General features: G+C 41.3%; 1 protein-coding gene and 1 long non-coding RNA gene across 6 annotated transcripts in view; one reads left to right on the top strand and one right to left on the bottom strand.

Moving 5' to 3' along the window:
* LOC119657763 (blood vessel epicardial substance) overlaps nucleotides 1–21,827 on the top strand; it is a 372,124-nt gene that overhangs the window by 108,596 nt on the left and 241,701 nt on the right. The window lies entirely within an intron of this gene.
* Nucleotides 622–1,087, bottom strand: LOC119657765. Its single transcript, XR_005250170.1, has 2 exons — nucleotides 935–1,087; nucleotides 622–875 (listed from the first exon to the last, which is right to left on the bottom strand). It is a non-coding gene; the product is annotated as an uncharacterized LOC119657765 (long non-coding RNA).

Below are 21,827 nucleotides of genomic sequence, written 5' to 3'. Positions count from 1 at the left end.
TTGATTCAAATTTGTGTGGTGGTGTTATTGCATTTGGTCGGGTTTGATATAGAAAATTTTCCAGTTTGATTCCAAAACCAATCGTAGAAGCAGCGATCCGAATAATATTGCAATGACACTTTATCAATTTCCTATTGTATTTATGTATTGGTTGTTTACAGTTAGTTACTTAGCTAAATGGATTCGCACACACAGCAGTGCCTATAGAAACACGATACACAATACATTAATATTTGGGCAGAACGCACTGCGATTTTGACTCGGCCTCAAGCCAGATAATTCATTTTTCGTCCTGCTTTTTTTGACAAGTTTCACCTCCTGTGTGTAGTCTTCTTGTGTGTGGTAAATTTTCCTTAACCAATATTTTGTCATTATTCATTGAAAAACAATTTCACTGGCAGTCAATACTCCTAGAGTAGTAAACAATAGTATAAGCCAATGAATAATTTTGATCTTCGAAATATCCCTGTGTTCGATGATTTGATTAGTGTATTTCGCAAAATCGGTCCAAAATTGTTAGCGCGATTTGAAAATTTGACGAATTGATTTACATTCCCTGGTCAAGTAACTTCGTGTATCACGTGGAGAATCTTTCCGTAATTTAATACTCAAACAGCAAAATATTTCAAGAATACTTTATTTGTGTCAATTATTCAACTGAACAAGCGACTCATCATTAATCATCACCATTCACACTCATTCATCAGCATATCGTGCAGGTTCCTTAGTAGATTTATATGCTTTCCTGAGTACGACATGTTCGAATTTGAATGAGTTGTTAACACTCCTCCTGAGAAGAGCAAGAAGCAGAGTCAATCGATCTCTTCAAAGAAGTGTTACACTCGCACGTCACTATTTTGAGAATTTCCAGCATCCTAAGTATGTTTACTATTGCTGATATTCCACCTGATTTCTATTTTTAAACAACACTTACATAATTAAATATATATATACCTAACGACTTGGTCGATGGGAGAATGCAGTTGCGTCACGTGAGACTGGTTGAAGATTACTGAGCGAAATTACCAAGATAGGCACGGTTTCCCCAGGTTTATTTATAGAAAAATCTTCCACCTTTTCATTGATTTCAAACGTGACAAAGATTTTTCCATTAATCTTATTGGTTATATGAGACGAGCTTAATATTGAATTCACTGAATTTCAACCGAAGTTCGGAATTTTTTGTAAGAATATAAATGAGTTAGATTGAGTAGGAAATATATTAAAACGATAACCAGAAGTTTGAAGCTTTTGTTAGGAAAGGTCTTGTTGTTTTCTTATTTATGTGCGCATAGACGGATTATTTTTGGGTATGGGCATACTCAGAAATACGATTTCGTTCATCTTAGTGCCAATCTATCATTTAATGGATAGGAGCATCTGTCAAATACAAATATTCCCCAAATCCCTCACAGCACTCAGAGACTGCATGCTCAAAAGCCTACACTATCCAAACCATATCTGATGTCGTGGTGAACGAGTCCTGAAAATACTATACAATTGAATCCCCTGCTGCGTATAGTCGTATACCCAAATTTTGTTACGCAAGTGACCTACAAAACTTTTCTATTTGAACGCCTCTTGTGATTTTGAAATTGATTAGTTAATGTTTAAAATAAAGTGTAAAGCGCTATTCGTGGCTTCTCATATGACATAACACCTTGGTTTTGTTGGTGTTCATCGTCAGTCCGACCATGCTTGCCTCCTGCTCCTTCAAATCCTGGGCCATCTCGTCAATGTTTGTGACGGGATATCGCCAGCATAGTCGAGGCGTTTGAAAAAAGATATCACGGTACATTGAAGCCTTCACGTTCTCCACACAAGGCGTCATAAAGACCTTCAACAATAACGAAAGAAAATAATATCGGCTGAAACCACGGCGGACTCCGGTTAGCACTGGAAAATCTTTTTAGATTTTATCTCGATGCAGCACGTAAAATTTTACTCTATCGTAAGTCGCTCTTATAATAGTTATTAGCATTCTCCGAAATACCCTTCCTGCGCAGAGTGTTCCTGAAAAAATTGCTGTCGACGCTGTCGTAAGCGTTATTCTGAAATTGTTTATCGGGTATAGATGGAATCCAGAGCCTTGGTAAATTCTAGAATTATTTTCTTTACTATCTTTGTAACAACAGGAAACATGGAATTACACCTAAATTGTCGAACTCAAATCGGTGTCCTTCTTCGTAATGTTAGCGATCACCCCTTTTTGAATTTTCTGGGAACGATCATGGATTCAGAGGATTTCCGGATAAGTGGAAAGTAGCAGCTCTGCAGAAATTGTCGCGCTAGATAATTTGCATGTAGGCCATCGAACCTGACCAATTTGCTCCGGTCACTCCGCATTGATGGCTGAGTTAATTTCACTTCGCGGCTAAGTATTACATCCGCTAGAGTTGGAGCTTGATCGGATGTTAGATGCTTAAGAACCCTATATAGTGCTCCGTTCACATCTTGAGATGCCCCCCATCGTGAATGAACAGCCGACCGCTAAAACCCGTGACCGAACTAGGAGATCTGCGGCCACTAGTAAGTTCCTTGATATACCAATCCGACCACAGACGATCTCGCAGCGCTTGTTGCTGGACGCACTGTCGAACAGGCGCAAAGCAGACTCGGCATATTGATGCGGCGGGTAAGCGGATGGATGACTACTCATGGTTTCAGCCTTGCACTGGAAAAAAACCGAAGTAGTCATCCTGACTAAAAAGAGAATTCCGACCCTGCGTCCCATATCGTTCGGCGAGTCGATAATCGAGTCAAAATCAGCGGTAAAGTACCTCGGGTTGACTCTTGACTCAAAGATGAGCTTTTCTGAGTAAATCCAAACAGCAGCGAACAAGGCTGCAGCTGGAGTTTCGGCGTTAAGCAGGCTAATGGCAAACATTGGGGGTCCTACGTCTAGTAGGCGACGTCTCCTGATGAGCTCAACGTAGTCTGTCCTGCTCTACGGCGCAGAGGTATGGGCTGGCGCTCTTAAGAAGGAGGTATATCGTAAACGCCTCGCGCAAGTACAGAGACGGGGAGCTTTACGGATGGCGTTTGCGTACCGTACAGTCTCTGAACCGGCCGTGATTATGATCGCGGGATTTATCCCCGTTGCCCTTCTTGCTAGGGAGCGTCAGGCCATATACAAGCGCAAGGGAGATGAGCCAAGGGAGGTGGTTGCTCGCGAAGAACGGCAACACAGTCTAGACGAGTGGCAGCTCTCTTGGCAAAATGAAACTAGAGGTAGATGGACTGCGCGGCTCATCAGCAACTTAGGTGCGTGGCTGAATCGGAAGCATGGTGAGACTGACTATTTCCTTACCCAATTTTTAAGTGGGCGTGGAAGTTTTCAGTCTTACCTGCACAAGATTGGAAAGGCGCGTTCTCCGGATTGTGTTTTTTGCAATGGAGTTGTGGACGATGCCCACCACACTTTTTTTTCTTGTGGATGGTGGGATGGGGTTCGTCAGCAGCTCTATTTAAACACAGGGGATCTCTCTCCAGACAACATTGTGGAAGAGATGCTGAGGACTGCTGACAGGTGGACCCGTGTTGCCCATTACGTTCGGGCCCTTCTCGTTGCTAAGAAGATAGAACTCGACCGGTGGAGGAGCCGGATGGCAGGGGGCTCCTTGAACTGACAGTTCCCTTCCTCCTCTCCCCTCCCGTTGATGAAAGGAATTCCCTGATTTGAAAGCTCCGCAAGGCAGGAGAGTTCGGGGACTAACCCGAAGTAATGTGACAAACGGTTCCAGGCTAGCTCTCTGACGATGGGGAGGTGTTTAGTTGGTAGTCCGACGACGTACGGACGTCGGGAGTCCAACACTATGTGCGTAAATGCATTCACCTACCCAAAAAAAAAAAAAAACCAATCATATTATTTTGCGGCAACTTCTTCTTTGGCCAACGTAATAATAAATTTCCTTTTTTTCGAGGAGAACGCTGAACTTCCCTAAACCTGTCATGGTATCGGAACTCGAGCGCGTCATGCTCGCCAGCACTCTGAACGGCCAATAGAGCCCTGCATTACAACAACTACAGTCAGGCCTGAGAAATGGGAATATTTATAAGCGGCCATGAACAGTCGCGAACGAAAATGAAAACGGGTTAAATATCGCCAATGCCACAGATTCGTTATCCAAAACGTAAAACGTAGATGCAGAGAATCACATGTCACATCACATCACATTTGTAGCGTTGAAGCTAAACTATGCCCTAATAAAAATCCTTCCCATAAAAATATTCAGGGGAAGGCTGATGAGTGAACTGCGATTTTGTTTTTTCTGTCTGAAGGTGCAACACATTTTCATGATTTGAATATCGAATGCTATATACAGCGTAGCTGGTGCTACGTAGACCAGAATGAAGCGAACATTCTGGTTACAACTGGCTTCCGATATTTGGACTAGAGCTAAGCACAGAAGGTTCGATGCTTAAGCGTAAGCGCGTTTTAGATATGCTTGTAGTTTGGACCATCTATTGTCGCTCAAATACTCTAAAAATGATTAATATGTTTGCTACCTGATGTGGCTCTTTATATGAAAAGATATTTCATTTGAACACTTTCAACATCGCTTTGAGAGCGAGTGCCAGTCCAGCACCTTTGCCACCCTTTGATGTGCGGATGACTTCGATTCAATATCTGTATGATGTTGCCCAGCCTCACTGATGTCGGGGAAACTTAATTGAAAATAAAAGCAACCAGGTAACTCAGTATATTGCTTGTTGCCAGGGGCTTCATTAGTTTGCTTTCATTAAAGGGAATACGAGGGTTGTTCCAAAAGTTCCCGGCCTCACAAAGAAATCACAAACATGTTGGAAAAAAATGTATTTATTTTTCAACATAATCTCCCTTTTGCTCTGAACACTTCTTTCAGCGATGTTCAATAAGTTGGATGTCCTTTTTAAAATAAGAACTGACTTGTGCCTCCAAATAGCCGCTCGACATCACTTCTTCATCGTTGGAAAATCTTTGACCACTGAGCATCCCGAAAAACCGGCACATGACCTTGCCTATAGATGAAACGGTCTTCGCCTTTTTGGAGCCGCTTCCCCCTTTTGAGTCCATTCTTTGGATCGCTTTTTGCCCATTTATGGTTATGAAATGGGGCAAAAATCCTGCTTTGTTCTTGTGAAGCTTCACTAAACACTTAATTGGAACAACTTCACGACACTGCTTTTACTCCAGCGTGAACAAACGCAGCACACATCTTGCGCACAGTTTTCTCATGTCCAAATTTTCAGTAATTATGCAATATGCCGCACTTTTCGAAATGCCTACTAAGTCTGCTAACTTGAGCACTTTTATTCGACGATCATCCAATACCTCTTTGTGGAATTTCTTCACCATTTCTGGAGTCGTCACCTCATTTATCAGACCATTGCAAGGCTCTCCTGTCAGCTTGTATGGCTTTGTTTCAACTTTGCTATCCAAGGTTTTGTTGTTGTAAATGAAGGAGCAGGCCCTCCCAGAGTAGAATCCAGTTCAGCTTTTAGACTGGTTGTACTGAGGCCAATATTGTCGGAAGCGGAAAAATGATAGTACTAAAAAATAAAATGGTACTTTTATATGATCGTACTTAGGTTCAAGCAGAAAGAAAAGGTCGTACTTTGTGTTATACCCATGTATATCATGTAATATGACTACCAATATTCAATATTGTTAGTACATTGTTTCAGGAGAAAAAAGGTTGAAGAGCGCACATCTAAACACGTATAAGATGATACAATTAAAAGGTCAAAGCATTTATTCCCGTGTAATATAAATAGCGAAAGGAAAACAAAGAAAATGAACACAACCGAGTGCGAGAAAAATATTAGCACAACAAGAAAAATGAACGGATTCTATTCAAAATGAATCAAATTTGAATTTCACCTTTAATCTTATTACGAAATTACAACAATGCATCGAATTGAGAAGGTAAGAATCACATCGGGGAAATTTTGTTCGTAGCTTCCTAGAATATCTTTTTGAAATTATTTCAACGTAATGTACCGCCACTTTCCAACTTGCAGCAGTACATTTAAGATTTGCTAGCTTCCCTAGCTTATCTGATTGTACGGGTAGCCCCCAGTTTTATCCGCCAGGGTTTTACTCCGTAAGCTACGGCTACTGTTAGACCAAATAAAAGAACAATATATATATTTTTGTGTCCTTTATTTCTGTTTTAGCGTCGCTGTGATTGTGATTTATTTCATGGAGGATCATGGGATCCAGAGGCGTCAGGTTAGCTGCCAACTCGTCGCTCTGATCTTTCTAACTTCTGCTTCCGATTTAGCTCTCGAATGTTCGGCTGGATCTGCTGATTATCTTTTGGGTTCGACGTGTTTTCCTGGAGCAGATGTAGCATGCGTCTCTCTAGCCGTTGTTGCACTTTTCGGCCTCCCTTGGGTCGCCCCTCCTTTTCACTCATCAGTGAATTTTTCCCGAGTGTGCGGGTATATCCTCAGCTGCTCCTGTAACCGCAGAATGAGTTAGTTAGCTACTATCCTATTTGGGCACCACCCTAGATGGTTACCTGAGAAGAGTTCTCTCTGCTGGGAATCTTGGTGATGCTCACACCTACTACAATGGCTGCATTTCAGTAAATCCTACAGAATTGACTGTTTCTAGATGGCACTAGAAAAACTTTCTTATTTCATTGAAAATATTCTCGTTATTATCTTGTACAAAATCCTTAGGAATAGTATGCAGTATTATTTTAATTACAATTTTGGGAAACAAACGCCCTTTAGGGCTGCATGGGTTTACTAATTGCGGGTGTCCTAGAATCCCCGGCTGGGAAGCTCAAGAGGTACCTCGGATTAGAGCGCAGCAACTTCTCTCTCTTCAGGGCATGAAACCAACAAGACTCCATTCTAAGGAGGATAAGAATCGGCATGATCATCAATTAGGTTAAGGTTTGCCAATTGGGAAGACATATAAAGTCGGCGTGGGACATTATACAATAACCATTCTCGTGCCGAGAAGGAAGTGTACTTGGGTGGATGACTCTTGGAAGACAAAGGGTTTTTCTATGGCTAAGGTGGTATTTTGTAGCAAATTGAAGTACAGTACCCTAGAGTATACTTCCTTTTCAATTTTTTCAAATTTTAAACTCCATATTAGCTTACTTACAAAATCCTGATTTACTTTTGGTATACTACAGAACTGAATACCAAAACTCAAAAGATTTTGATAGCCAGATAGACAGATTGTTTTCTCTGTCATTGTCGGAGATGAACGGTTTTCTTCTAGCCGGGCAAATATGAAACTTCACTACCCACAATACTTGGCGTATTTTCTAAAAGTGAACCTGTCCACGCTTCCACAATGTGTCGTTTCATTTATGTCCAACTTAGTGGGTTATTCTATGAATTTTATGTGATGGTCTGCATTCACCAATTATTATTCTGTTAAGGGAATGTCGCACTGTGCCCTTAAAGAAATATTGTGCCCCTTTTAACTGGTTATAGTGTAGCTATTGATAATAGTATCTCAAGCAGGCCAGTAACCGTTAGGAACTTTAGTATGTTCCCCACTTCCAGAAGTTTCAGCTTTGCATCTGGTATTAAGTGTTCTCCCAGATGTATCGACCTACTTTGCACAAGTGCTGGACACTGTCCCAGGACGTGCATAGAGGTTTCGTCCTCCTCCTCACAGAACCTGCAGGCAGTGTCCGTAGATATCCCTAGCTTCCCTAGGTGGTAGTTCAACCGACAATGACCAGTGAGAATTCCCACTATGATTCGGAGGTTCTTTTTGGTGAGGTTTAAGCAATCCTTTGTGCGCATGGGTTCGTATCCCCCAATAAGCACCCTGGTAGGCCCGCCCAATATAGTTCCCTCAACCGTTTTTCTTCGTTTCTTAGATTCATAGCCATGAAACCGTTTCCGATTCCACAGAAGGGTTCTGGCCCGTATGCTCCCTTTCTTGGCTAGTTCATCCGCTGCCTCATTGCCTTCCAGCCCAGCATGGCCTGGAACCCAAAGTATCCAGACCTTGTTGGACGAGCCGAGTGTATTCAGTCTCTCAAGGCATTCCCATACCAGTTTAGAGTTCACCTGGTTGGACCTAAGTGCCTTGATCGCTGCTTGGCTATCGGTGAGAATAGCTATGTTCTGCCCCCTGTAGTTCCTTTGCAGATTAAAGGAGGCACATTTATCTATGGCGTAAATTTCCGCCTGGAATATGCTAGTGTACCTGCCCATTGGCTCAAAGTACATTTTCCTTGGACCAATGACACCGGCACCCGCTCCCTCTGTTGTGAGGGATCCGTCAGTGTACCAAGTAATCAGTTGCTGGTTTAAGCCGTATGTCGCAGCCACGCTCTCCCAGTTTGCCTTGTTACTCCTACGTGTTTCAAACTTCTTATCGAAGTGAAACCTCGTTGTCATGTTGTCCCTCGGTATCAGTAATTCGGGATACCGCCTAGAAAGGATATCAATCTTCCTTCGATTTAGGCAGCTCCCCGCCTCACTCATGCTACCGGCCATCCTGAATATTGATCTCCTTGCCTGCATCTGTATGTGCAGATGGAGAGGGGTTAATCCCAGAAGGACCTCCAGGGATGCCGTTGGGCATGTCCTCATTGCCCCAGTGATACACACGCAAGCCAGCCTTTGGAGCTTATGTAATTCCCTGGCTTGTGTGCTGAGTTGGGTTCTTTCTGCCCAGATTACCGCTCCATAGGTAATCATTGGTCTTACTATTGCAGTATATATCCAAAGTAGTATCTTCGGGCTGCAACCCCATTTTTTTCCTGCTATGGATCTGTCATCAGAGTCCTCGTGGCTTTCCGACAAGTATTTCCGACATGTGTCTTCCAGAGTATTTTTTGGTCTAGCGTAATTCCCAAATATTTGACCTTTGTTTGTCGTTTTACCTCCATATCATGTAATCTTATGGCTCTCAGGTGATGAAGCTTACACCTCCTAGTGAATGGTATTATAGTGGTTTTGGCTAGGTTGATCCGCAGTCCCACCTTCCTGCGCCAGACACCAGTAACCCTTAATCCAGTTTGGATTCTATCACATAGGGTATCTTCATATTTGCCCCTACAGATTAGAACAATGTCGTCCGCGTAGCCCTGGACTTGTATTCCAGTATTAGTTAACACGTCCAGGAGTTCATCCACTACCATACTCCACATCAGCGGCGATAGTACTCCGCCCTGTGGACAGCCTTGAGTGGTGTTCATGGCATTCACCAAACTCGATGCTTTCTTTTTGCGACGAAAATTTGGACCTATTTCACGGAGTGACCATCGGCAGCGAAACGTTACCAGTTCAATTTTGGGGTCACTTGTCATTTAGCTGAACGTGATATTGCCAAATATTAACTTCATTTTATTAAAAAAGAACTAAAAAATCAGAAAAAGTACTAAGGAACTGAAGGACTTCAAAGGCACTAACCTTAGAACTTTTGGTACTAAAAAGTCAACATTGGATGACCAATTTTCTCCATTTTGACAAATTGACTGAAAACGTTCACTATTGATTGCTGGCCAAGCAAATACTAAATGACGTAGGGTCTTCGAACTTGAAACATATGCTTGATAGATTGTGTACTTTCTAATACAGTATCCTTTTTCAAATAACTACCGTCAGGAAGGGTTCTTTTGGGACAACCCTCGTACATTTAGCACATCACGGGTAATCACTGCATTATACTCACGAGTAGCATGTCGACTGAAGAGTCAAACAGTTGACTATTCCACCACCAATTCGGCCTTCTATTGGAAAATGAGTAAAATCTTGTCATTGATGAATTGCACGTCATTATGATACACTCTGTTATATAAAAGGATATCTCTGGTGGTACTTCCGGCATGCTATTTTGGTAGGTATTCATTTCACCTTCATCAACCAAACTGCACAATGACATCCTAACAAGTGAAGTCATCGAGTGTCGGAAATGCTCATTTTCATTGGTTTAATAGATCATTATAATAAAGTGAGATTTAACAAAAGTTAGCTTCAACAAGTCACATAATTGTAGAGCGAAAAAATCGCTTTCCAGTAACATGAATCATTATTAAAAAATATTTTATTTTTAACGGAGAATTTTAAATTAAAAAAAAAAGAATTGTCAGAAACTTACCTGACAACTCAAATGGTGAATTCCCTTGTCCACTACCTGAGGACGAGCCTGATCGCGTTTTATTAAGAAATTGGTCAAACCTATTGATACGAAATTTCATTGACATATTGAAAGTGTGAACTTCATGAAATGGAGGGTGTAGTTCTGCATTGAGTTTAAGAGGGGATCTTGATGTAATACATGTAAAAGAGGTGTAATAATTTTTCCCTGAATATGGCAAATGGGAACCAATTGAAAGACTTCGATTGGTACTGCAGAACCTTATTCGGTTTTATTTTTGTAATTACTTGTGAGACAAGTGCAGACTTGAAAAGTGTTTTCATTTTCATAAACTGACTTTTCATCTGACTGAAAATACTACATGATACCTTGACCTGAAAATCTCTTGAAATTAAGCTATATAGTAACACCATATTACTAACTTTGAGAATTTCCTTCAAAAACTTCCATTGAGTTCATGCTAAGAGTACACAGCTTCGTGTTAGTGCAAGGCATAATTGCGGGAATGATAATACGGTCTTTGCTTGGTATTAACAAAGTTGTAGAATGTCAAGAATGTGCTTTTCGTGCGAATTCGCTGCACTCTGATGCATAATAAATGGTGAGTATCACATCGAAAGTCGAAGTTGTATTTCCAAGCATTTTTACATAAGAAAATCACAAAACCGTCCATAGCTGAGCGCCTGTGTGTTGGTTTTGGACTTGCTATGCAGAAAATTCTAGCTAGAATAGGTCTTATGGAGCAAATTAATCAGTCCTTCAAAATTTTGTTTATTGCGGTTATATTATTTGTTCCGGTAAGAAGGAGTTGTACTTCTTCTGTTTATACCTTAAGTAGATCATCAGGTACCAGTCTCAGGTTTCAATGATACTGCGCTTCAGTTGCATTATCATCACACTTAACGCTGTGAAAGTGATAGGCCTACAGTAGATGAAGAATGAGTTGACTCCAAGAATTGATATCCTTGATAGTTTATAAACAGATGTGTTATTCGCCCTTCTTGGGATTTCTCTTAATATCTCCGAACCTGTCAGCACTATCGAGAATTCTAGAGTTTATTATGTGACTGGAAACTTGTATGAATTAATTATATTTCCATATTGTGTAAAGTTTGACGGGGTCTCTGATAAGAGGCTTCTATTATTATAATTATTTTCTTCACTTGTTATCTACATATATCAAAACTATTAAATGAATATGGGTTGACTCACAATATAATAATCATTGTGCTCCAACACAGCAAAACTTCAGTTAAGTGTTCTTTTGTAAAATGTATAAACCAAATACATTTAGATCTTAAACGCAATAACCTTCTGTTGCCCACTTCTTTCTATAATACTTAACATTCAAATCCAAATCCTTCAAATGTCATAACCTTTCAAATTTGATGTATTCTAAATGGCAACAGTTCGTCCGTGGTAGTCTAGCATTAGAGTGGAATAACATGAACTACAAAGACGGGTGTGGATTAAACTAATTTTCTTTCTGCTTTGATGAACAAAGATGAACCCATCGAGTTTTGAATTGAGAATGGAATTAGATGCATTGTCGCTGATACTCATCACAGGGGTGAAAATTATTAGCCTTTGATCCTTATATGGCTTTTGAAGAAATGAAATTTGTATCTATAGTTTTAGTTACTAGAAATAAATAACTGGATGCACTAAATGGCAGCAAATCCATTAACCAACTGTTTTTTTTAAAGTTAATTCTCAAGGGTTTGTGTAACTCACAAACAAACATCTTATTAAAAGTCAGTTTATTGTCCCCGTGTCTGTCACACGCATTTTCCCCAGAAAGGTTTACATATATTGGCATGAAATTTTGTGGACAGGTTATAACTGAGAGTCTCCAATATGCGTATAGGAAGGGGTGCTCATACATGAAAAAGGGGGGTGTAGAATTTCTTCATCAGTACCTCCGGGAACAGACTTCAGTTACGCCGCTGGCCGTGACAAGTTGCGAGAGAGGCATGTAATTCACGCTGATGAAAACTCATTTGCCAAGATTCGTCTGAACATCGAAGTCCAAAAGGCCGGTGAAAAAACGATGGGTTGATACGTCGGATGGTGATTTGGGAGCCTCACAACTCCATCCGGATCAGGCATATTTTCAAGACGAGGCAACCCCGCTTCTGAACGCAAATCAGTTGTAAAAGGGGGAGAATGCGTGGTCCTATCATCAAAAAGAAAAATGATCGTGTGGAATTCCAAGCGTCGGAGAAATACTGGTGCGTTCACCTCAGTCGACGGGGCAAGACGGGTGTCGAGTCGAGAAATGGGCAAGGGTTCTTGACGTACGGTCGGCGTCAGGACGTAAGTAAATCATTAATCATTATAGTCAACGGCGCAGCATGCGTTATCCAGTCTAGGCCTGGTTTAATAAGAAACTCTAGACATCCTGGCTCTACGCTAATCCCCCCATCAATTCGAAAACCCTGTAAGTTATCTGGCGTCCTGGCCTGCGCCATCTCTGCATCTGAGGCGGGGTCTGCCTCATTTTCTTTTTCTACCATAGCTTTCGTCTAGTAGACTTTCGGGGCTGAACCATCCTTACCCTACGGAGTACTCGTAAGTGGCCTGCCTATTGCAACCTATTAAGCTGGATTATCCATTACTAGACGGTCATGGTATCGCGCATAGACTACGTTGTCATATAGGCTACGGAATCGTCCATCCTCGTCTAAGAGGCCAAAAATTTTTCAAGAGTTTCTTTTCTTGAACGCGGCTAAGAGTTCGCAATTTTTTTAGCTAAGAACCCAAGTCTCCGAGGAATATATGATGACTAGCAAGATCATTGCGTTGAACAGTGAGAGCTTTGTCCCTATGGTACGAAATTTCCAGCGGAACAGTTTTTGTAAACTGAAATAGGCTCTGTTGGCAGACAACAACCGCGCGCGAATTTCATCGTCGTAACTGTTATGGTTGTGATTTTCGACTCAAAGTCGTAGTCTCCTGTCTTTATTGTTCTCATTAGTTCGAGCAAAGCAAATATGAAATTCGAAAAAGGCGCGTTTTAAGGACGCAATGAGGGTGACGAGCGTAAAGTCCATTTTGTGGATACTCATGACCTTCTACTTATGAATACATGGCTTATCAAACGATTGTCCCATCTTCCTACATTTTATAGTGGGAACAGCAAAACGTACCAGCAAACAGTAACGTATATCATAAGACGCCGAAATTTTATCACTGTCACTGACTGCAAAGCTGTTCCCTATGAGAATATCGCTCTTCAATATCGGCTGTTGGTTGCTATCTTTCGAATCAAGCCATCAATAAAACAGGATGAAAAACGCACTCGATCGTCGCGTTTATTTAATACGCGATTTCGTTAGGAAAAGATTGATCTGCCTTACGCGATTACCAAACATTATGAATGTAGAAGAATCGTGGAACCAAATTAACAACCCGATCCTCCGCAGTTCCCTAAGCGAAGTAAACGATTCATCGACCGCGATACTTGGCTTTGTCCAAATAAAGCTCCGCGAAAAGAACCGCCTGTATCGTCAGTTTCTCGACGCTAAAACATTGGCTAATTAGCAAATTTGCAAGAATGCCTGCCGCGAAGCAAAGAAAATGATCGCTTTCACCCGAGGGGTCCATTACGATAAATTGGAGACTCGGGATGGCATTGCTATATCACGATCCGAAAAGTAAAGTTCGAAGCGTGGCGGGTGTATCAAAACCGCTTCGTGCCTCCGTCGGTATTTAGCAAGGAAGCGCTTTCTCACCACTCCTCTTTGTTTTTGTTACGGACAGACGATATCTCATAGCAAAACTGATTTCGACCAACTTATTCCAAAAGAGAATGATCGCCTCATGAAGCAGAATCTCACACTGCATCTAAATAAAACAAAGTTTTTGAGACTGATCTCAATGAAGCGGGTACTATCACTGTCAGCGGCAGCGGCCTGCCGAGAACTGAGCGATTCAAATATCTCGGATCATGCGTTATAAAATTGCTTTACGCATCAGCGCAACCTGGACGAAATAGTGGCTTACCTGGTATTTTTTGTTAATAAACGTCTCAAATCGAAAATTTACCGCAATGGTTTTGGGTGTTGGTCGACTGTAAACGAAACGTTGCATTGGACAAAGATGGTCTGATACGTCGGATGGTGCTAAACTTTGTACTTCTACGATGAATTTAAGGGAGGGTGTTCGAGTAAATTTCTAAAATATGGTGACATGCCATTATTAGCTTTATCTGAATAGGTATAGGAGTGTGATGTGTTTTAAGACCTAGTTTTAATATATACATTTTTTCTTGTACATATATACATTTCCAAATCAAATTAACGGCTTTCCACAATAAATTCACATCTTTCCAAATAAAATTCACGATTTCCAAATGAAATTAACTTTTTACCAAATCAAATTAACGACTTTCCAATTAAACAACATTTTTCCAAATTAAATTTATCATCATCATCATCATCAACGGCGCAACAACCGGTATCCGGTCTAGGCCTGCCTTAATAAGGAACTCCAGACATCCCGGTTTTGCGCCGAGGTCCACCAATTCGATATCCCTAAAAGCTGTCTGGCGTTCTGGCCCACGCCATCGCTCCATCTTAGGCAGGGACTGCCTCGTCTTCTTTTCCTACCATAGATATTGCCCTTATAGACTTTCCGGGTGGGATCATCTTCATCCATACAGATTAAGTGACCCGCCCACTATAACCTATTGAGCCGGATTTTATCCACAACCGGACGGTCATGGTATCGCTCATAGATTTCGTCATTGTGTAGGCTACGGAATCGTCCATCCTCATGTAGGGGGCCAAAAATTCTTCGGAGGATTCTTCTCTCGAACGCGGCCAAGAGATCGCAATTTTTCTTGCTAAGTACCCAAGTTTCCGAGGAATACATGAGGACTGGCAAGATCATAGTCTTGTACAGTAAGAGCTTTGACCCTATGGTGAGACGTTTCGAGCGGAACAGTCTTTGTAAGCTGAAATAGGCTCTGTTGGCTGACAACAACCGTGCGCGGATTTCATCATCGTAGTTGTTATCGGTTGTGATTTTCGACCCTAGATAAGAGAAATTGTCAACGGTCTCAAAGTTGTATTCTCCTATCCTTATTCTTGTTCGTGTTTGTGTTTGACCAGTGCGGTTTGATGTTGTTGGTTGATTCGTCTTCGGTGCTGACGTTGCCACCATATACTTTGTCTTGCCTTCATTGATGGGCAGCCCAAGATCTCGCGCCAATGGCCGCCTGCTCGATCTGGATGAAGGCAGTTTGTACGTCTCGGGTGGTTTTTCCCATGATGTCGATATCGTCAGCATAAGCCAATAGTTGCGTGGACTTGAAGAGGATCGTACCTCTTGCATTCACCTCACCATTACGGATCACTTTCTCGAGGGCCAGGTTAAAGAGAACGCATGATAGCGCATCCCCTTGTCATAGACCGTTGTTGATGTCGAATGGTCTTGAGAGTGATCCTGCTGCTTTTATCTGGCCTCGCACATTGGTCAGGGTCAGCCTAGTCAGTCTTATTAGTTTCGTCGGGATACCGAATTCTCTCATAGCCGTGTACAGTTTTACACTGGCTATGCTATCATAGGCGGCTTTAAAGTCGATGAACAGATGGTGCAACTGTTGTCCATATTCCAACAGTTTTCCATCGCCTGCCGCAGAGAGAATTAAATTAAATTTATACGATCAAATAATCATAACCTAAAGAAAATTATGTACGGAACGGGACTACATAAAAACTTGTCACACATAGTTTTTCTTTCAGGTTACTTAATAATTTGATCGTGTAAATTTGGTTTAGAAAAATGATAATTTCATTTGGAAAATCATTAACTTGATTTAAATTCATTTGGCATATCGTGAATCAAATATGAAATGACATGAATTTGATGTAGAAAGTCGTTAATTTGTTTTGAAAATTGTTAATTTCATCTAAAATTTCAGTAACTAGAGGTGGAATTGCTATAGATTCTCCATCGTAATTTTTTACAGATTTTTCGGTTGGATACTTTCTGAGAGCGAGACCCATTTGACCTTTTGGGGCACGAATTTTGAGCCCTCACTATTATATGTTTCACTCAGTATGAAAAATAAGGCCAGTTTTGAAAAGTACTAATCGAGTCTCCACATGAATCTATTCTGTGGGAACAAAGTTTACACCGTTCTTTCGCACATATGGGGCGCCCACCCCTAAAACCCACGCAAAGTAATATCAATCGTTGTTTTTGATGGCCACCATTCCATAATCTCACTCGCCTATATAAAAGAAAGTAGAGGTGGGATACAAGGAATTTCGATGAAATTAAAATATTGAAGAAAAGATTGAATATGCAAATCTAATTTTTAAGTCACTTTTGCCCGCCTTGAAGCTTTGAAAACTTTCCGTAAGATGGGTTTTGGTGAAATTGTGATTGCCGGAGCATCCTTACCTATTAACACACTCAACGGGCTGATGGGCATTTTAAAGTTTTTTAAAAATTTTTTCTCGCGCATTGCAGTTAATAAAAAATGGAGTTACAGAAGCATTGCGGATCGTTTCTCCTTTCCTGATTTTAGGAGACTATAAAAGCACATGGCGCTTTTGGTTGGTGAGTGGATATAGTTAGTTTCGGCTCTTGGCTTGGAAGAAATAAAGCACCTTTAGTGAACAAACACAATTTTCAAGTGTCTCTCCCAAAAGATATTTTTGTTTTGTTTTTTGCTAAAACTTCATAACCTTTTTCTCCCACATAATTCTTCAGCTATCAGTTATAGGATAATTTCTGCTTGAAAAATGCTCCATAACAGTAGTCTTTAGATAGCTTTTGTATAGTAGAGTTTACTTGCTAACTCTTGTCTTATGTGTTGGTCGATGGCGTTATGAAGTCCTTGTGGTAGTGTTCCGTAGGTTTGACTATAGTTCAATTTGGGCTCACAGTTGTGAATCTGGCTTTGAATCTGGAATACAGAGCACAATTACACATCTTGTGTATGTTTTATTTGCTTTTCCATTATGTTTTTACGTACTTAGACATGAAACCCTTATGCAGTTCATTTCTCGAGGATATGTGCATGATTAATTTTTTTTTCGTTTTTCGCTAAAACACCTTTCCACTTATAAGGCTTTAAGGGAAGTGATAATTCGGTTCACTGCTTGTATCATGCAATGTATTTTAAAACAGATTTATTTGCACGCAGTCAAAGATTATTAACTGTGGTCGACGCGTACACTGTATGTCATTGTAAATTGAAATTTGAAGAGTTGCTTAGCCATTTTTTATTTTTAATATAGTCATATGGAAGTGGCAAATGGAAGGACATCGTAATATTTTTTAAAGCGAATTTCTCTAATGAAATAGATTCGAAAAAAAGGGTGAAATATGCGGTGGTACTTTAAGTTATGAATGAGGAGGGGTGCAGAGAGAAAAGTGAGCGTGCATGGCCCGAAGTAATTGGGATAGATATTCACCTATTGACAGACCTGTTTGAATATCGCTCATTCAAAACCGGAAGAAAATGTTTTGATAGTAACTCTGCCTTTAACAAATTCTGTACTAACACATCTAATGAAGTTCCGCACTGTATCATCATCATCAACAATGGCGCAACAGCCGGTATTCGGTCTAGGCTTGCCTTAATAAGGAACTCCAGACATCTCGGTTTTGCACCGAGGTCCACCAATTTGATATCCCCTACGCCATCGCTCCATCTCAGGCACGGTCTGCCTCGTCTTCTTTTTCTACCATAGATTTTGCCTTATAGACTTTCCGGGTTGGATCATCCTCATCCATACAGATTAAGTGATTCGTAAACTATTGAGCCAGATTTTATTCACAACCTGACGGTCATAATATCGCTCATAGATTTCGTCATTATGTAGGCTACGGAATCTCCGCTCGCCGAAGTTTGTGATAAATCTCTGCACGTCTCTCTCTTCCGTTCCGTTGCTAGCTTACATTCATCGTCAAATCAGTCGTTCCGTCAGAATTTCTGTTGACTGCGGTTATTGCGGCATCCATTTTCCTCTTATAGGTCTCGCGAAGGGCTGTGTTGTGGATGGTTTCAGTGTTTACTCTCAACTGGTTGTCAGAGGGCATTCTGGGTGGTGTCCTTCTTCGAGATGGGAGCACCATGCCAACGAGATAGTGATCCGAGACTTTATTGGCCCCCCTATATGTTGAAAGTGGTCTGGAGAGGGACACGTTTGTTTGTGGATCATTTTTCGCACAAACCAGGTACTTCCAACAACCATTTCATGTGATACTGCTAATTGACTAATCCGCAGTCCGTTATCATTTGTATTTTGATGTAAGCTATGGGAGCCGACGTATCGCCTGAATACCGGCTTCGTCCCTACTTGGCTGTTAAAATCTCCCAGTATGATTTTGATATCATATCTGGAACAAGTTTCGAGGGTTCGTTCTATTGCTTCGTAGAAGGTTTCCTTCTCGGACTCTGCAGTCTCCTCTCTAGGGACGTGAACGTTAATGAGGCTTATATTTCTAAATTTACATCGCAAACGCAGAGTGCATACCCGTTCGCTTATGTTTTGAAAGCCGACAACAGCAGGTTTCATTTTTTGGCTGACTAAGAAACCTACTCCGAACACATGGTTTACTGGATGGCCACCATAATATATGGTGTAGCGATTCTTCTCCAGAAACCGTTCCCTGTCCAACGCATCTGCTGCAACGCTGTTACATCAGCTGGCTCCTGTTGTGGCTTCGTAACTTTGGTTTCCCGTGTATGGTTGTCAGCCCTACCCAACCCCCAACCAGGTGGGGATAGGGTTTGGTAGTAGAGCATTTCCCAGGTTTTATGCTCCATCTTGGGTACCAATCCACCTTTCGTCCTGGGACCTATACTACCCTTTGATCACCGCACTGTATTGGGGAGTAAAATTTCTTTCGTCTCGTCCACGTAGAAATTATTGTCCATACTGCTTTGGGATTTAATTCATAAACGTCTTTTGAATAATAATTGTTAGAGGCAATATACATAATAAACACATTAAGTTTACCCAGTACTATCTAGAAATTATGGAAAAAATAAAATGATGAGGATAAGTCACATTGACACATTCCCAACTACATGCATCCGACGGTCCTTGTCGATATCACCGCTTTTGCAACATCGAAACCACCGTTTACACTTATCTTCCAATGGAGCACGCCTCGAAACAATTGGCACAGTTCAGCGACAAAAAAATGTCCGGGAATGCAGAACATTCTGCAAACACTTTTTTAGTTTGTCATGTTTGTACGTTTGACAGTTGTAGACGGGCCAACTGGTTTCGCAAATCTGCATTTCATAGTTGCACACCTGATACAATTTCACATCCGTGAAATGTTTCGCAACTACAATCGCCAATAAGTCATCGGTGAAACTCACTATTCTGGCCTCGCTAGCAATTCAAACATTGAGGACATCGTTATAGTCGGAAAAAATCTGTTATACATTATTCTCTGTAGCATTTTTCAGATAGTGACCATCGGACGGTTTATCAGCTTTAGGCAATAACACTAGCGTTTGGCATTTCCATATCTCAGGGAAGATCCCATCTATATTGGATCATTAGTCGAAGAATTCGCCTGGGAGGTGTAATAGTCCATCTGTTCACAGCGGTTGAAGCAAGCTCTTCGTTCCAAGCTTGGCGAATGCCTAGTAGCATGCATGCAATTTCTTCATCCAGTGGATATTATGGCAGTTTATTGATGCTTTGAGCTGACGATGAATACACTCGACCATAGCATTAACTGCAGCATGATACGCTGAAATTCTAATGTGGATTGTGCCGGCTAGGTTACTAAGATCTTGAAACAACCTGAATTTTAACTACTTTCTTTGATGTGAAATAATTCGAAAAAGTATGCTGAATCTGATCTGACCTAGATGGGGGGATTGGGGAGTAATAATGAACGTGGCATATTCAATAGTCCCAGTTTTTATGCTTAGTATTTACACTCTGCTAGGCTGAACTTAGCTGAGGAGCTGAGGAAGAAACTCAATGGTTCCCAGTTACAATTAATCCAGTGTTAGAGGACTGCTCGAATTGTGAAGTCAGATGCTTCGCAGAAGATGGTGACAGGTATTAGGAGTTTCGGATGCGCAAGCAGCGTTGCTTGTTCTTTCTTTTGGAAAAACCGGCGATAGGTTCGTAGGTCGAGTTGAGTGGTGCCTGTACTGGTGTTGCTTGTGGTATGAAACTTCTGTAAAAATTAATAATCCCAAGAATCATCTGAGTTGCTCCACATTGGCTGGTTGGCAAGGGAAAGGCTAGTCATCCTAAGAAACTTACCTCTTATTGCGCAAAAACGCATTTGCTTGGTTTTACAACCATTCCATGTTTTTTAAATTTCTGGAGGTACATGCCATAGACTGAATGTCTGTGTTTCTTTTGCGACCATGATCTGGTTGAATGCCTTTAGAAGGTCCATCTTTTAAAAGACATTTTTTCCCGCAGAACTTTAAGAAAGTTTCTCGCTGAAGAGCGAGTTGATAATTACTGATACATGTCGGGACACACTGAGGGTCCCTGGAGCCTTTTCGACTTCGATTCGGACATGGAGTGTAACAGAATATGCGCGAAATGCAGAAACAATCGCGCTATCTGCTGAGAAAATCGCAAGCGCTAAATCGTTAGTAGACAGCACGTTGCAGCGGAACCGGAAAAAAAATAAAGGAAGAAGAGCCATCTGAAGGAAACTTTACTCAGGTAATCTCCAGAACTCAAAGGAAGAGGGACAAGAAAGAGGAACAAGCCGCGCCATCAGAGAAATAAAAAATAAAATTAAAGCGGAGACGACACATGAAGCACCAACAGAAAAAGTGGGGAGACGAAGGAGGACTGAACAGCGGGCTCTGCTGTCGACAAAAGGCAAGACCTTTGCGAAAGTCCTCATCGAAATCTGTTATAGGATCAAGCCCGAAGATAGCGAAGTAGAAGTGCCTTCTATTTGGAAAACGAAAGTGTGATGGGGTCCTAGTCGAATTAGGCCCGAGGACAACAGATTAAGGTACGTTCTGTACAACCGTCAAGGGGCTACTTGGAGAGATAGCTTTGGTTTCGACCCTATAACCTACATGTTTCCTGGCAATCCGAAACCTTGACTGCCTCACAAAATAAAATGAGGAAGAAAGGGCCAACAGGCGCGAATGTTCGGAGGCTTACTATCACCTCTGTGAACTTCCGAGGCCAAAACTCGCTGTGGTGGAAGTTGTGGAGCAAAATGCGAGGAAGCTTCTTAATAACGGGAAAGTCAGAATTGGTTGGGTAATATGTAGGATACGAATCCTTGCGGCGCCAACCAAATGTTACAAATTAGATTAGATTATGGGCACACGTCTGCAAATTGCCGGGGACCTGATAGAACGGCAACATACCGCAGATGCGGTCAGGCAGGCAATAAAGCGAATACCTGGAACGAAAAGGGTAATTGCGTTCTATGCAGGGATCGTGGCGCGTGTCCAGTTTTCACAGCAGAACTGGAAAGAACTAGGATCGGGGAAATCTGCCAAAAAAGAATGATATCCCTGCAGAAAATTCAGGTTCCAAAATTTCTCCCATACTCAAATTTAACCTAAAAAATCTCAATCTATTAATGACATTTTACTCCATTTTGGAAATTTGCCGGAAAACCCTTATAAGTGTGAAATTACAAAAGTGTAAATCATAAAACAGAAGTCGACACTCGAGCAATTGGAGTAAATCACCAAATAATTAACAAAATTATACTTTGTGGGTTAATTACATACATTGGCGGGTAAACCCTTAAATATGTTTATGAATTACGTCTA

Source organism: Hermetia illucens, chromosome 5 (genome assembly GCF_905115235.1).
Source record: "Hermetia illucens chromosome 5, iHerIll2.2.curated.20191125, whole genome shotgun sequence".
NCBI lineage: Eukaryota > Metazoa > Arthropoda > Insecta > Diptera > Stratiomyidae > Hermetia > Hermetia illucens.
Note: the sequence above shows the minus strand (reverse complement) of the source record. Positions and strands in the feature narration are given on the sequence as shown.